Raw genomic sequence first — 17,206 nt, forward strand, 5'->3', positions numbered from 1 at the left:
GTCCCACCAGAAACGTGTACATTTTTGCCTATGCTAGCATGTCATGCATTAATTGGTCTGTGTGGACGCTGGTGTCATGTACTAAATGTTCCCTAGTGCATGTTAATGTAGTCCCATTTCAAGCAATACTACATTCACACACACTAGGGAACATCAAGTATGTGCCAGCAGGGTCCACAAGGGCCAGTTAGTGCATGACATACTAGTGCAGACTAGTAGACAAACCCTTGGTCTCATCAGGCATCATTCTTTCCCAGGTTCTACCTCCCTTTGGATTCATTTATTTTCTTCTCCTGTTTCTGATCTCTCTAGATCCCTTTGTGTTATTTCTCTGTCCTCACTAGTATTCACACTTCTACTCACTTTAGTATCCTCTGCTAATTTTATCAATGTAGTATTCACTCCTCTCCCAGATCATTAATGAAGACATCAGATCAGACCTAACACAGATCCCTTCAGTACTGGACTAAACACCTCTCCCAGCTCAATAATTTGCTACTTATTGTCCCTTGTTCACTGTTCTTAAACCAGCTTTCAAGTCATGCAAGTGCTCAGTTATGTCCAAACTGATCTGAATTAAATTTAGTTAGATTTTTGTGAGTCAGTCTCAAATGCTTTATTAAATCCAAATATATTACTTCTGCCACTTTCCTTTCATCCACTGATCTTGTAAATCTATCAAAACAAACATTAAAATTTGCCAATATAATTGCTTGTGGTTCCACTATCCTGCAGATGTTTAGTGGAGATGGGAGGATTCTCTCCATATTTGTTCCATTGCTTTAGTTGGGAGAGAGGTCAGATTTACAGGATGGTGATTACTAGGATCATGCTTCCCTTTTTCTGAATACTGGCATTAAATTTGCTTTCCTGGGACCTCTCCGGTTTTCTGTGACTTTTCTTCAGTAACACAAGAAAATAATTGGATCCACTTTTCATATTGTCCTATAAACTGTATGTATTTAGATCCAGTTGTAATATCACCCTTATTTATAAATTATAGGGGCTAATTTTCCAAATGTTCTTGATTACGCTTTTAATGCTACACTTTACAGGGCTAGTTATCATGCATTCGATACTTAAAAGTTGGTTGTAGCATAGTTATTGTGATTTAACATGTATGTACCAGATGTATCTTTATTGCCTACTTAATCAGTGTCTTAATTCTGAACAATGCGGTGTGGTTTAGAGGAACAAGAACAGGAAGTTCTTCTTCGAGTGCTGTCCCTGTGGGTGCTCCACTTCAGGTGTTGGTGTTTCCCGGTGCCACTGATTGGAGATTTTTGGTAGCAGTGCCTGGTCAGGACGTGCATGTGCAGTAGCTGTCTCACAGTACCATTGGCACTTCATCTAGCGCTGGCCCATCCTGACCCCCTCAGTTCCTTCTCAACCGTCCTCAGTTGCAGATGGAGCTCCAAAGGCAGTGTCAGATATTTACCTAGAAAAGATTTAGAAATAGTTATTGTTAAGTTTAGTTCTCAGTAGTTAGTAGTTAGTTAGGCCTTGTCTACACTACGAGAGTAGTTCGATTTTACTTAAATCGAATTTTTGGAATCGATATTGCAAAGTCGAACGTGTGTGTCCACACTAAGGACAGTAATTCGACTTTGTGAGTCCACACTAACGGGGAAAGCGTCGACATTGGAAGTGGTGCACTGTGGTCAGCTATCCCACAGTTCCCGGAGTCCCCGCTGCCCATTGGAATTCTGGGTGGAGCCGCAAATGCCTTCTGGGTAAAAAAAAGGTGTCCAGGGTGCTTTTGGGTAACTGTCATCATCCGTCCATCACTCCCGCCCTCCCTCCCTGAAAGCGCCGGCGGGAAATCAGTTCGCGCACTTTTCTAGTCAGTGACAGCGCGGACGCCACAGCACTGCGAGCATGGAGCCTGCTGCAACCATCACTGCAGTTGTGGCCGCTCTCAACGCCTCGCAACTTATCATACACCTTTCCCTGAGGCAGATGCAGAAAAGTCAGGCGAGGAGGCTACGTCAACGCGGTGATGGCCTGAAGTCTGAGAGTAGCACAGACCTCTCAGAAAGCAGGGGACCCAGCGCCGAGAACATCACGGTGGCAATGGGTCATGTTGATGCCGTCGAAAGGAGATTCTGGGCACGGGAAACAAGCACTGAGTGGTGGGACCGCATAGTGCTGCAGGTCTGGGATGAATCCCAGTGGCTGCGAAACTTTCGCATGCGGAAGGGAACTTTCCTGGAACTTTGTGAGTTGCTGTCCCCTGCCCTGAAGCGCAATGACACCCGGATGCGAGCAGCCCTGACTGTCCAGAAGCGAGTGGCCATAGCCCTGTGGAAGCTTGCAACGCCAGACAGCTACCGGTCAGTCGCGAACCAGTTTGGGGTGGGCAAATCTACCGTGGGGGTTGTTGTGATGCAAGTAGCCAAGGCAATCGTTGATGTACTGCTGCCAAAGGTAGTCACCCTGGGAAACGTGGAGGCGATCATAGATGGCTTCGCAGCGATGGGATTCCCAAACTGCGGTGGGGCCATAGATGGAACTCACATCCCTATCCTGGCACCGGAACACCAGGCCAGCCAGTACATTAACAGAAAGGGCTACTTTTCCATGGTGCTGCAAGCACTGGTGGACCACAGGGGACGTTTTACCAACATCTACGTGGGATGGCCGGGCAAGGTTCATGACGCTCGTGTTTTCAGGAACTCTGGTCTGTTTAGACGGCTGCAGCAAGGTATTTACTTCCCGGACCACAAAATAACTCTTGGGGATGTGGAGATGCCTATAGTCATCCTCGGGGACCCAGCCTACCCGCTAATGCCCTGGCTCATGAAGCCCTATACTGGCGCCCTGGACACTGAAAAAGAACTCTTCAACTACCGGCTGAGCAAGTGCAGAATGGTGGTGGAGTGTGCTTTTGGCCGTCTCAAGGGGAGATGGAGAAGCTTACTGACTCGCTGTGATCTCAGCGAAACCAATATCCCCATTGTTATTGCAGCTTGCTGTGTGCTCCACAATCTCTGTGAGAGCAAGGGGGAGACCTTTATGGCGGGGTGGGAGGTTGAGGAAAATAGCCTGGCTGCTGATTACTCACAGCCAGACAGCCGGGCGATTAGAAGAGACCAGCGGGAAGCGCTGTGCATCCGGGAGGCTTTGAAAGCAAAGTTCCTGAGTGAGCAGGGTAACCTGTGACTTTAAAGTTTGTGTATTGAGAAGCTAAACCTGCCCCCGTTTCTTTGCCCAGTTAATGTTGACTATCCTATCCAGTTACATACCCCCTTCACCCCACTTCCAACACACGTTTCAAAATAAAAATAGTTCTACTTTGTTAAAGCACACCGTTTTCTTTAATACTGTATTCGCGGGAATTTTTTAAAACTGGGACGCAGACTGTGGTGCGGAGCGGGTGTACTGTAGTGGCGCGAATGCAGCTTCTAAACTCAAGGATTGACAGGCTCCGCTGCGGTGGGATGGTTGTTTCAACGGAGCCTGTCACCCCTCCTGATAGGGACTGTGTGTATGGGGGGGTCTATGTGACTTTGTGGCAGGGGGAGGACGGTTACAGATCCCCTGCTGTGTGGCTCTGTGATCCTGCCTAAGGACCGCCGCTTAAGATCTGTAACTGCCCTCCCCTGCCACAAAGTCACAGAGCAACCCACCCCCCACCACATAACATGAAAACAACCTCCCAGACTAACCAGGGTAACTAGTCACTGCATCACTGCACTATGTATGTGCCCTGCTGCTGTGCCTGCCCCCGACTATATACCCTGCCAAAGGTGACTGTCCTGTCGAATTACCAACCCCCTATCCCCCCCTCCTGCAAAAGAACATGATGGAAACAGTAGTTAACAGAAACGTATTTTTTATTATCAACCAAACATGGAACTGGGAAAGTGAAACTTGGACGGGGGCTTGTGTCAGGCGGGAAGGAAAGAACTTGTCAAATTTTGGGGAATGAGAGCCTTCTGCTGCTCGAGCTCTCTGCAGGGGTGGAGTGAGAGTTAGCAGGGACTCTGCCGCCTCTCCTTCTGTGCACTTTGGGTGAGGGGAGTATGGGACTTGGTGGCGGGGGAGGGCGGTTAGAGATGGACTGCAGCGGGGCTCTGTCCTCCTGCCTCCGTTCCTGCAGAACATCCACAAGGCGCCGGAGCGTGTCCGTTTGCTCCCTCATTAGTCCAAGCAGGGTTTGAGTCGCCTGCTGGTCTTCCTGACGCCACCTCTCCTCCCGATCCATGTTGGCTTGGTGCATTCGGGTCAAGTTCTCCCGCCACTGGGTCTGCTGTGCTGCCTGGGCTCTGGAGCAGGCTATAAGCTCCGAGAACATGTCCTCCCGTGTCCTCTTCTTCTTATGCCTAATCCGCGCTAGCCTCTGGGAGTGTGATGACAGGCTAGGTTGTGAGACAGTCGCAGATGGGGCTGTGGGAATGGGAAAAAGGGAGTGAATTCCTCAGAAAGATAAATGTAGTTGTGAACAAAGAACATAGTCTTTCTCTGTTAACAAGACCATGCACAGCACCTATCACATGCGCACTCAGCACAAGGTCGAATTCTCGGCCTTCGCATTCAGTGCCTGGGGTCTTCTACAGCACATTTGAGAAGCCTCTCAGGAGAACGGAATTTCTGTTGCAGGCAGACATGGTAAGCCGTAGACTTGTGGCAGCTTAAAACTTTAATATTAGCAATGGCCTCATTTCACATTGAAATCAATGTCGGTCCCTGCTGCCAGCAATTCGGCAAGCAGGAAGTCTGCTCCTGTCCCACACCCTCGCGGCTGTCCCCGGGAATGATCCCTTTCGGCTGCCCCTCTCCCGCCTCCACCGCGTGGCTGCAAACCAGCGGTTACAGTTCTGTAAAGGAACGGCAAAGCAGTCCCAACACTAACATTCCCCTACCTCATTCAAAGCAGGTCATCATGAGCGACATCACCCTCATGAGGATCTCTGACAGCGAGAAAGAGAGAATGCTCCGGGAAAGCCTGCAAAGACCAGGGCCGTATGCCGCCATGCTGTGCAGAGCAATGATTCCAGAGTACTTGATAGTCTCGTGGCGTGGCAACGTGTCCTACTACGGAGGACCCAATAAGGCCGCTCTCCCCAAGAACCTAATGCAGCGGATTTCCAATTACCTCCAGGAGAGCTTCCTCGAGATGTCACAGGAGGATTTCTGCTCCATCCCCGGACATATAGACCGCATTTTACTGTAGCTGCTGTAGCAGTGACTAACCAGTAGAGCGGCTTGGGCAGGACAATCATGCAAAACCGGACATTGCTAGATTTTTTTTCAATAGTTGCACTGCCCATGACTGAACCGTTAAGCTAATCAAACTAATCATGAGAAACCCATTTTTTAAATTGTTAATATTCCTGTTCTGTTACAAATAAATGTTTAGATTTTTACAACACTTACTGGCTGATCCTTCCCCAGATTCTGTGTCCGGGGTAACGGCTGGGGAGGGTTGGTAGGGGATCTCTGTAAGGGTGATGAAGAGATCCTGGCTGTCGGGGAAATCAGCGTTGTGAGCGCTGTCGACTGCCTCGTCCTCCTCATCTCCTTCCTCATCTTCCCCGTCCGCTAACATGTCCGAGGATCCAGCCGTGGACACTATCCCATCCTCAGAGTCCACGGTCACTGGTGGGGTAGTGGTGGCGGCCGCACCGAGGATGGAATGCAGTGCCTCGTAGAAACGGGATGTCTGGGGATGGGATCCGGAGCGTCCGTTTGCCTCTTTGGTCTTCTGGTAGCCTTGTCTCAGCTCCTTGATTTTCACGCGGCACTGCGTTACATCCCGGCTGTATCCTCTCTCTGCCATGTCTTTAGAGATCTTCTCGTAGATCTTTGCATTCCGTCTTTTGGATCGCAGCTCGGAAAGCACGGACTCATCGCCCCACACAGCGATGAGATCCAAGACTTCCCGATCAGTCCATGCTGGGGCCCTCTTTCTATTCTGAGATTGCACGGCCATCACTGCTGGAGAGCTCTGCATCGTTGCCAGTGCTGCTGAGCTCGCCACGATGTCCAGACAGGAAATGAGATTCAAACTGGCCAGACAGGAAAAGGAATTCAAATTCAAATTTTCCCGGGGCTTTTCCTGTGTGGCAATTCAGAGCATCCGAGCTCGTACTGCTGTCCAGAGCGTCAACAGAGTGGTGCACTGTGGGATAGCTCCCGGAGCTATTAGCGTCGATTTCCATCCACACCTAGCCTAATTCGACATGGCCATGTCGAATTTAGCGCTACTCCCCTCGTCGGGGAGGAGTACAGAAGTCGAATTAAAGAGACCTCTATGTCGAACTAAATACCTTCGCGGTGTGGACGGGTGCAGGGTTAATTCGATGTAACGGCGCTAACTTCGACATAAACGCCTAGTGTAGACCAGGCCTTAGTCTTAGGTTTCCATTTAACCACTTAGACTTTCCCTGTTTAAAAAAAAAAATCCTTGGAGAGCGCTCCTGTCCGTTTCTATGTCCTTGTACCATGACAAAATTGAACAATGAAAATGCCAGGCTTCCCTGGTTTTAAACACTGCACTTCATGTAAGGATGCTATGCCAGTCTCCGATGGACACTCACCCTGTGTTCATTGCCTGGGGAAGGCGAACATCCCTCAAAAATGCAACCACTGCAGCAATCTTAAACCCAAAGCGAGGAGAGAGAGGAATCTCAGACTTAAAATGATCCTTATGGAGAAATCCCTAACACCGCAGTCAACCTCGGGAAAAACCCCATCGGGGGATTCCCCGGGTGCCTCCTCACTGGATAGAGCAAGTTCCCTTTCCCACAGAAAATTGAGGTAGGGAGAGGCATCTCTGACCCACGGAGAACTATTGAGCCACCGCCGTCACATGCAAGTGCCAGAGACCGTCTACATAAGGACATGCCCCCATCTCTGGCTAAATCGTGGATATGCCCCCCCCATGCCATTCCCAATACACTGGGCACAGTGGGACCCATGTGTGGTCTACAGAGCTCAGGTCCAAAAGCCCCACACCTCGCAGAGGCAACAGATACACCCTCCTACAGCACTGCACTGAGCCTCAGAGTCACATGAGGATTCTGTAGAAGAATTGAATGATTCCAATACACGAGACTCCTCACCAACCCACAACTCATCTTCATCTCCAGATGAGGTGGTAATTCCACTCCCGCCCACCGTCGCAGATGACTCAAAGCAATTTCAAGACTTATTCAAACGGGTGGCACAAAGCCAGAACATCCCACTGGAAGAGGTGGCTGAAAACCAAAATCAGCTCCTCAAAATACTACAGCCAGCATCCTCGACAAAGATTGCGCTGCCAATTAATAATGCCCCGATGGAGCCGGCAGAATCAGTGTGGGAAACACCAGCTACCATACCTCCGATGTGCAAAAGGGCGGATAGAAAGTATTATGTGCCAAATAAAGGTATGGACTTCCTATTTTCGCACCCTCAGCCAAACTCCTTGCTGGTGGATGCGGTGAACCAACAGGGGAAACAACCCCTTTTTAAACCCATCCCATAGGACAAGGACTCTAAGAGATTGAATTTGTTCGGATGCAAAATCTATTAGTCTGCGACCCTTCAGTTTCGCACAGCCAACTACACCACCATACTGGCTAAGTACGACCATGACAATTATGAGAAACTTAACGAATTAACTGTGGACATCCCAGAGGACAGAAGGGAGCAATTCCAATCTATACTAACCAAAGGACAGCTAGTCGCAAGGACAGCGCTACAAGCGTACCTTGACATCGCGGACACGTCCGCTCGCATGACAGCTACAGCTATAGTCATGAGAGGGGAATCATGGTTATAATCCTCCAGAATCCCAAAGGACCTTCAGATTAAAGTTGAAGACCTTCCCTTTGACAGAGAAAAATTATTTTCCGCAAAGATTGACAATGTCCTACACTCACTAAAGGACTCTCGAACGACGCTCCAAACCCTGGGCATATATACGCTCCCTAATAGACATAGGAGATACCAAACTCATAACCGAAACAGGGACACATCGGTTCACCAACACAGCGACCATTTGACAATTCATGCCAAAGACATCAGCCACAGAGATGCCAACCACATCAGTCCCAGTCAACTGCATCACAGGCATTACCGGCCAAGACCCAATTTTGAAGATTTGGTCGCGGGTCTGATCAACCTCCCCTGACAACCAGCGCATGTTACACAAACTGCCCAGATGTTTGGCCACCGACTACAGCCATTTTACCAAGCGTGGGCATCCATCACCACAGATCACTGGTTACTGGAGATAGTACAATCTGGTTATACTATGTCCTTCATCTCCATCCGGCCTACCCATCCCCCTTCCCTGTCCCTCTTCAGGGACCCATCTCATGAGCATCTTCTACAACAAGAAGTAAACCATCATGTACAGTTAGGTTTCGTGGAACATGTTCCAGTACAGCACAGGGGGAAGAGATTCTACTCAACTACTTCTTGACTCAGAAGAAAAATGGAGGATGGAGACCCCATTTTAGATCTCAGAAAACTCAACAAATTTATATGTTCCCAAAAATTCAGAATGGTGATGCTGGCGTCAATAATTCTGGTGCTGAAAGAAAGGGACTGGTTTTCAGCCCATGACCCACAAGATGCATATTTCCATATCACTATACACAGACGATTCCTATGGTTCACAGTTGGGAGAGACCACTTCCAATACAGAGTGTTACCATTAGGACTTTCGACAGCTCCAAGAGTCTTTACCAAACCCTGGCCATAGTAGCAGCACACCTACACAGACAGGGAATTATGATAGTCCCATACTTGGATGATTGTCTATTGAAGGGTCGCACTCAAACAGAAGCAATACATGTCACACAAATGACTATGACACTTTTCCACACCCTAGGGTTACAAGTAAATGAGAAGAAATCTATCCTAGATCCGGTTCAACAACTAGAATTCATCGGAGCTTACCTAGACTTGATAGAAAGTTCATTACCGATGACCAGATTCTCCACAATGACCACTCTCATATCGGTAGTCACAAACAGTCCAAGGGTCTCTGCACGCACCTGTCTACAACTATCAGGACATATGGCAGACTCTTGCTTTGTGGTCAAACACTCATGACTACACATGCACGGTCTCTAGGGATGGCTGAGCACAGTCTACATACCATGCAAGCACAGTCTAAACAGACTCCTGTCACCACCACCAAAAGTCATACAATCACTACAACGGTGGATAAACCAATGCAATTTGTGTGCAGGGGTCCTGTTTCACCAAGGCCCAGCATCCATCCTGATCACTACAGATGCATTACTGATCGGATGGGGTGAACACTTGAACCAACACACAATACAAGGGAAATGGTCTGCCGCGGAGTTGTTATTACACATCAATCTATTCAAACTAAAAGCAGTCTGAAATGCATGCCAACATTTCCTACCAATGATAAGAAAAAAATCAGTAAGAATAATGACAGATAACATGGTCTGTATGTTCTACATAAACAGACAAGGGGGAGCTTGATCTCATTCCCTATGCACAGAAGCCATAAAATTATGGAACTGGTGCATTACCCACAATATTACCATTACTGCATCATACCTCCTGGGCCAACAGAACATAATGGCAGACACATTGAGCAGACAGTTTTCCCAAGAACACAAATGGGAACTGAACGACGACATTGCACAACACATATTCTGCATGTGGGGGTCACCACACATTGATCTGTTCGCAACTTCACGAAACCACAAATGTCCAAGGTTTTGCTCACGAGCAGGACTAGGACTGCAATCCCTAGGAGATGCCTTTGTCATCCGATGGAACGCGCCCTTCCTGTACGTGTTCCCACAGATACCGTTATTATTCAGAGTGATACACAAGATTTGGCACGACAGAGCCCAGATCATACTGATAGCTCCGACATGGCCCAGATAGACATCGTTTCCATACCTGAACTGCATGGCGCTTTGCACCCTTCCTCTCCGGCAGGATCTTCTCTCTCAGGACAAGGGTCCTGTTCTTCACCCGAATCTGAGAAAACTCCACCTGAATGCATGGCTCCTCCATGGCTCCATCATGACAAACTAACCTGTTCAGAAGAGGTGTTGCTAAGCAGCAGGAAACTTACCATGCCTATCATTACTTCCATAAATGGGAAAGGTTCTCCTTGGGTTGTCACAACAGACACATACCAGCACTTACAGGGCCAATACATTCGATTTTGGAGTACATGTTGCATTTGAAACACTTGGGGGTTATCTGTTAGTTCACTTTGGGTACACCTCACAGCCATAGCTGCTTTTTGCCACAAGATAGATGGTTTTTCAGCCCTTGTGCACCTGATTACAAAATGCTTCCTCGCAGGCATTCAGAACATGTACCCTGAAGTCTGCAACCCTACACCAGCATGGGACCTAAAGCTAGTCCTCAGAGGCCTTACTAGAGCCCCTTTCAAACCATTTGCTACCTGTTCTCTACTACATTTATCAATGAAAGTAGTGTTCCTGGTCACGATCACCTCAGCACGTAGACTGGGTGAAATTGGGGCCCTCATGGCCCATCCTCCTTACACCATATTTTTTAAAGACAAAGTGACTATGTGACCACATCCTAAATTCATACCGAAAGTACCTTAATCATTCCATATCAATCGACCTATTCATCTACCTACGTTTTACCCTAAGCCACATGGGTCTACACAGGAATCTATTCTCCACACTGAAGGGCACTAGCATTCTACCTAGATAGAATGAAACTTTTCTGTAAGTCACCAGGACTCTTCATTTCCATGACTGAATGATCAAAGGGTGCAGCCTTTTCCAAACAAAGACTATCAAAATGGTGTGACGGGTTGGATCACAGAAACCACCTTGGGAACTGCCAGCTGATGTGCCAAGACTACTTCTGCCCCTGCTTTCCCTGCCAGCCTGAGACTCCAGCACCCTGTCTTGTTGAGCCAGACATGCCAGTCTGCTCCAACACAGACCCAGGGTCTGAACCACGTCCCCTAACAGCTGTAGGCTTAAACTGAAAGCAGCTTCCAGAAGTGTTCCTGTCTTTAACACTCTGATGCCCAACTCCCAATGGGGTCCAAACCCCAAATAAATAAAAGCTTATACAGGGTAAACTCATAAATTGTTTGCCCTCTATAACACTGATAGAGAGATATGCACAGCTGTTTCCTGCCCCCCCCCCCCCGGTATTAATACATACTCTAGGTTAATTAATAAGTAAAAAGTGATTTTATTAAATACAGAAAGTAGGATTTAAGTGGTTCCAAGTAATAGCAAACAGAACATAGGGTACGTCTATACTTACCTCCGGGTCCGGCGGTAAGCAATCGATCTTCTGGGTTCGATTTATCGCATCTTGTCTAGACGCGATAAATCGATCCCGGATCGATCCCGGAAGTGCTCGCCGTCAACGCCGGTACTCTTGCTCCGCGAGGGGAGCCTGCCTGCCGTTATTCACGTAGCTGAAGTTGCGTATCTTAGTTCGAAGTGGGGGGTTAGTGTGGACCAGGCCAAAGTGAATTACCAAGTAAAATAAAATAAAACACGCAAGTCTATGTCTAAGAAAACTGAATACAGATAAAACCTCACCCTTAGAGTAATTCCAGTAAGCTTCCTTTTATAGACTAGTCTCCTTCTAGTCTGGGTCCAGCAATCGCTCACATCCCCTGTAGTAACTGTCCTTTGTTCTAGTTTCTTTCAGGAATCCTTGGGAGTGGAGAGGTTATCTCTTTAGCCAGCTGAAGACAAAATAGATGGGTCTCCCAGGGGTTTAAATAGACTTTCTCTTGTGGGTGGAGACCCCCTTCTATCTCCTATGCAAAGTCCAGCTCCAAGATGGAGTTTTGGAGTCACATGGGCAAGTCACATGTCCATGCATGACTCAGTTTTTACCAACCAAGCCACATTCCTAGGAAAGCTCAGATGTGGATTGGCATCTTCAAGTTCATTGTTGGCTTAAGTGGTTCTTGATTGGGCACTTAATTTGCACATTTCTTTCTCAAGAAGCTGACCAAATGCTCTACTAGGCTAGTTAAAATCAAGCAAGTACACAGCCAATATTCATAACTTCGAATACAAAAATGACACATTCATACAAATAGGATGAATATATTCAGTAGATCATAACCTTTACATAGATATGGTACATGGCATATGTAGCATAAAACATATTCCAGTTATGTCACATATACATTCATAAGCATATTTCCCTAAAGCCTTATGGAGTGCACTGTCACAAATGGATATTGAATTGCATCCATTTATGTTACCAACAACAAAATATAGAACTCCTGACAGGGATCAGAGCTCATTCAACGAGTTAAATTTCTACCTCGACCGCATTCTTATATAACGTTCCAATCAGAGAAATATGCCAAGCCACCACTTGGGCTTCCGTACACACATTCACAAACCACTACACAATAACTCAGAGTTCAGAGGCCGATGTGATACTTGGCCTTACGGTATTAGCCTCAACTGTACAGCCAACTCCGAAACCCATCCTTCCATAATGGAGTACTGCTCTAGAGTCACCTGAAGTGGAGCACCCACAGGGACAGCACTCGAAGAAGGAGAGAAGGTTACTCTTTTTGTGCAGTAACTGAGGTTCTTGGAGATGTGTCCCCCTGTGGGTGCTCCACTACCCTTCCCTCTACTTCAGAGTTCACAGAAAGGACTCTATGGTAGAGAAGGAACTGAGGGGGTCGGGACATGCAAGCGCTAGAGGAAGCGCCAACAGTACTGCAAGACAGCTACTGTGCATGCACTGCTACCGAAAATCTCCAATCAGCGGCACCAGAACGCACCAACACCTAAAGTGGAGCACCCCCAGGGGGACACATCTCAAAGAACCTCAATTACTGTACAAGGTGAGTAACCTTCTCTTCTGTTGTGGTGCTGGTGAGAGCAAGGAGCACAGAGACTCACATGTGGTTACAGGAGAGGGTAACAGCTGTACTAATGGTAACCCAGAGTTATACAGAAGAACCAGCACTATTTCTAACTGGAGTGAGACCTTCTACATTAATCCTATAAGGCCCAGTCCTGATCCCTGTTCAACTCCCTTGTAATCAAATCTTCTTTGCTGGCGGTTCCCAGAATGAGGGAACTACTAATAACTATAAAGCATGAATAGCCAGCTTCTGTGGTATCTTCTTGGCAGCCTTTGACCTAGGGCAGTGGTCCCCAAACTGTGGGGCATGCTCCCTAGGGGTGTGCAGAGGAAAATCCAGGGGAGTGCAGCAGGGTCCGGGCCAGACCCCACAAAGGGGTGGGGAGGGAGCGCCACCCAGGCCCGCTGTGCCCCGAGCTCCACTCCAGCCCCACCTCTGGTCACAGCCCCCAGCCCCAGCTATAGTCCCAGCTCCGTTCCCAGCCCTGGCCCCCGCTCTTGGCTCCTGGCTCCTGGCTCCTGGCTGTAGCTGTGCTTCCAGTCCCGACAGCAGCCCCCAGCCTGGCTGTGACTTCGCTCCCAGCCCGAGTGGGGCACAGACACATTCTATTATTGGTAAGGGGGGGGCGCAAGAGGAAAAGTTTGGGGACCACTGGCATAGGGGGTGTGTTGGAGTGGGGGTATGATTTGCCAGAGACTGCTGGTGTAGTAGAGCAGCTACTGCTCTAATCTATGATGAGGCCAGGGCTGGGACTTGTGGAGCCCTGGCCCCGGAATTAGGGATCCTCTACCAACTGCGTTGCACCCTCCCCTCAAACAGAAGCTGGGCGCAGCTGAGAAACTGGTACTAAGTTTATTTTAGCATGAATCCCAGCTTTGCTCACAGAGTCAGATTCTGATCTCACTCTCAGGAGTCACTCAAATGGAATCAGCTGAGTTACACCATTGTTAGTGAGATCACAGTTAGGCTCTTTGGATCTGATTTTCCCCATCCAAGAATGGGATAGTAATACATGCTGTGACTACTTCACAGGGGTACTGGAATGATTAGTGTTTGTACGGCACTTTGAACACGTACATTCAGGGCTTGGATGCTGTTGCAAAAAAAGCAAACATGATTCTGGGATGTATGAACTGGTGTGTTGTGAGCAAGACATGAGAAGTCATTCTTCCGCTCTACTCTGCTCTGGTTAGGCCTCAGCTGGAGTATTGTGTCCAGTTCTGAGCACCACATTTCAAAAAAGATGTGGAGAAATTGGAAAGGGTCCAGAGAAGAGCAACAAGAATGATTAAAGGTCTTGAGAACATGACCTATGAAGGAAGGCTGAAAGAATTGGGTTTGTTTAGTTTGGAAAAGAGAAGACTGAGAGGGGACATGATAGCAGTTTTCAGGTATATAAAAGGGTGTCATAAGGAGGAGGGAGAAAACTTGTTCACCTTAGCCTCTAAGGATAGAACAAGAAGCAATGGGTTTAAACTGCAGCAAGGGAGGTCTAGGTTGGACATTAGGAAAAAGTTCCTAACTGTCAGGGTGGTTAAACACTGGAATAAATTGCCTAGGGAGGTTGTGGAATCTCCATCTCTGGAGATATTTAAGAGTAGGTTAGATAAATGTCTATCAGGGATGGTCTAGACAGTGTTTGGTCCTGCCATGCGGGCAGGGTACTGGACTCGATGACCTCTCGAGGTCCCTTCCAGTCCTAGAATCTATGAATCTATGAATCTAAGCCAGTATGGTGACTGGCACCTCATTCGTGCTGCCGCCTTATGCTTCAAAATTGAAGCTTACTCTTTTTTTTTTATGAGAGATCTTAGCTGTTTTGGTTGCTGAGCTACATTCAGTTCATGTTTTCAAGGCTAACTGATGCAGTGATGTCTGGCTGCATTTGCAGAACTTGAAACAATAACTCTGTGATCTGCCTCATTCATCTCAGTGGGCACCAGCTCAAATGTCCGAATATGATACATGGTTAACTATTTCAGTGCTCATCAGAGCGTATAAGAAAGGAGAAGGATGATCACAGTATGAAGAGCTGCATAATCTACTGTATAACAGCTTATTTTGGCACCTCCCCCTTTCCCACCAGTCAAGCCCAAGGAATCTAACAGAACCCAGCATCGCATCTGAGCTCCTCCTTTCCCCTCTTTCTAAACTCAATAAGCCCCTTTGGGCGTATGAGCCTTACCAAGGGGAAGACAAGCATGAGGAGTCTAGCAGAGCCCATATGTGTAATTTGGAACCCAGAGAAGAGGAGCCATGCCTGAGGAACCCAGATGGCATGTGTGATCATATTTTGAACATCTTTACAATCTGTTGTGAGCAGCATCCCATGTGGTTATTTTGGAGGTGGAGTTTTTCTTTTTTCCAATCTGCCTTCTGATTACATTATTATTACAGTATTAGTCCGCACACTTAGAATACGACTGCATAGTCTTTGTTGTTATAGAGCATTTTTTATCCATTGTTGAGATATTGCATCAGTTTTTTAAATACTGAGGGAATACTGGGCATATTTGATGGCAAACCTGCATTTTTAAGATGGCACATGCCCAGTTAGGTATATGATAAATTTGTATAGAGGGGTCTAATCCACATCTAAAGCATCTTGATATTGTGAGTAACATTGCTTTGCATTTCTATAACACCTTTCTACTAATGAATTAAACTCCACAACCTTCCTCTGTGGCAGAGAAGTATCATTAGCCCCAGTTTGCAGAGACCTACTGACTATTTCAGCACTTCACAAAAAATAGTCAGAGCTACAAACCTAGGGGTACTAATGAAATCTTTAAAAAATGTTTGATGTTTCCTACTTAGGGTTATGGAGTTTATAAAATTCTTCCATATTCTGAGCAAAAACTTCCTAGCTAAGGAGATACTTGACCCTATTACTGTTAGCCACAAAAGGCTCAAGAAAGGGCTAAGAGAAAGTGTAACTGAAATTTTCTTCTGCAGTCCTTTGACCATTCTGCCTATCTGTCTCTCTGCGTTTTTATACTGAACTCATCACCATGCTATCCAAGTGCTTACTGACATCTCCCCAACACCTCTGCATGAAAGCCTGGGCAACAGCAAAACCAGCTGCCCTAGCTGGGTGAAGATGTAAATAGGTTTTGAAATGTCATTTCATGAGAACTATATCTTTTGTAAGTAATCCAGTTATTTGAGGGGCTAAGCTATTGCATATCCACCATATGCATGGAGTCGCCCAGTGTTTTTTGGAATTACATTGATGCCCTGCGCCGTAGTTTCAGTGCCTTTTATGTCTTGATCAGTTGCATTGGTGTCCTCAGATTATTTGAAAGTGGCTTCAGTATCCTGGCAGAGATTTTGATTCTCTGAGTCCTGGGCAGTGGTTCAGAGGTTTCAGTGGCCTGGCTAAAACTTGGGTGCCTGAAGTGACCTGGACAGCTTGAATCATCATAGCCTGAGCAAGGAGGATCTTGACACTAGCCCTCTTGGCTCCAAGTTGTGTTTGATCCACTGCTTTTCTGTTCATGATGGAACCTTCCTGTGCCCAAGCTGCCAGGTTCTTGGCTTCGTCTGTTTCTACATGGGCTATGGCAATTATTTTTTTCTGTTCTCAGGGTTCTGCTGTTGCCTCCGTAAAACCATAACAGTGTGTGTTCATGTTCAGGGATCCAGCTATTAGCAAGTGGTCTGATAAATAACCTCCTCCTTCATTAAAACCAATTTACTCCTCCTCAGATCCCATAAGCCTCTCCCTTCCTCTTCTCCCCCTCCTCCATGACTCAAAGATATTAAGGGAGGGGGACTTGTTTCTAAAATGGCAGCTCTTTCCTCAACAACTTCTGTTGCTGAAACTCACCAACCAATTCAACCCTCTCATGGAGCTGCATTGGGGCCCAGACTGTGGGAACCTTTCTAAAGGCTAGGGAGAGAATTGGACAAGCATCAGCAATCTGTAAAATACTTCCAGGGAAAGAAATAGATCCTGTGCCAGGTTGCAGAGTCTCAATAAAAAGAGCAGCCGCTCTGCATAAAATGTGTAGGAGGTTGAGGGGTAAAAGTGGAAATGCAACAAGAGCTGACAGAATTCACAGGAAAAAAAGACTGTCTGACTAACCATGACATTCATCCCTTCACTGATAATTCCCTTCCCAGAGTCCCCTGATAACTCCCACAAAGCTGTGCTACTCTGCCTCTCCTGTCTACATCCACTCACCTCCTCCCCAATGGCACCCCAGATTCCCATCTCTTTCCCAGAGATTCCCCTCCACATACCCCTTTGCTGCCTAGCCAGCCTCATATGCTCGCTAGGCATATGTGCCACTGATGAGTCAGGGACAGAGCTGGTTGTAAAATGCTGAAGGAAAGAAAATGTCAACAAAAAAAGAAAAAAGAACCCAA

Source organism: Malaclemys terrapin, chromosome 10 (assembly GCF_027887155.1).
Source record: "Malaclemys terrapin pileata isolate rMalTer1 chromosome 10, rMalTer1.hap1, whole genome shotgun sequence".
Lineage (NCBI taxonomy): Eukaryota > Metazoa > Chordata > Testudines > Emydidae > Malaclemys > Malaclemys terrapin.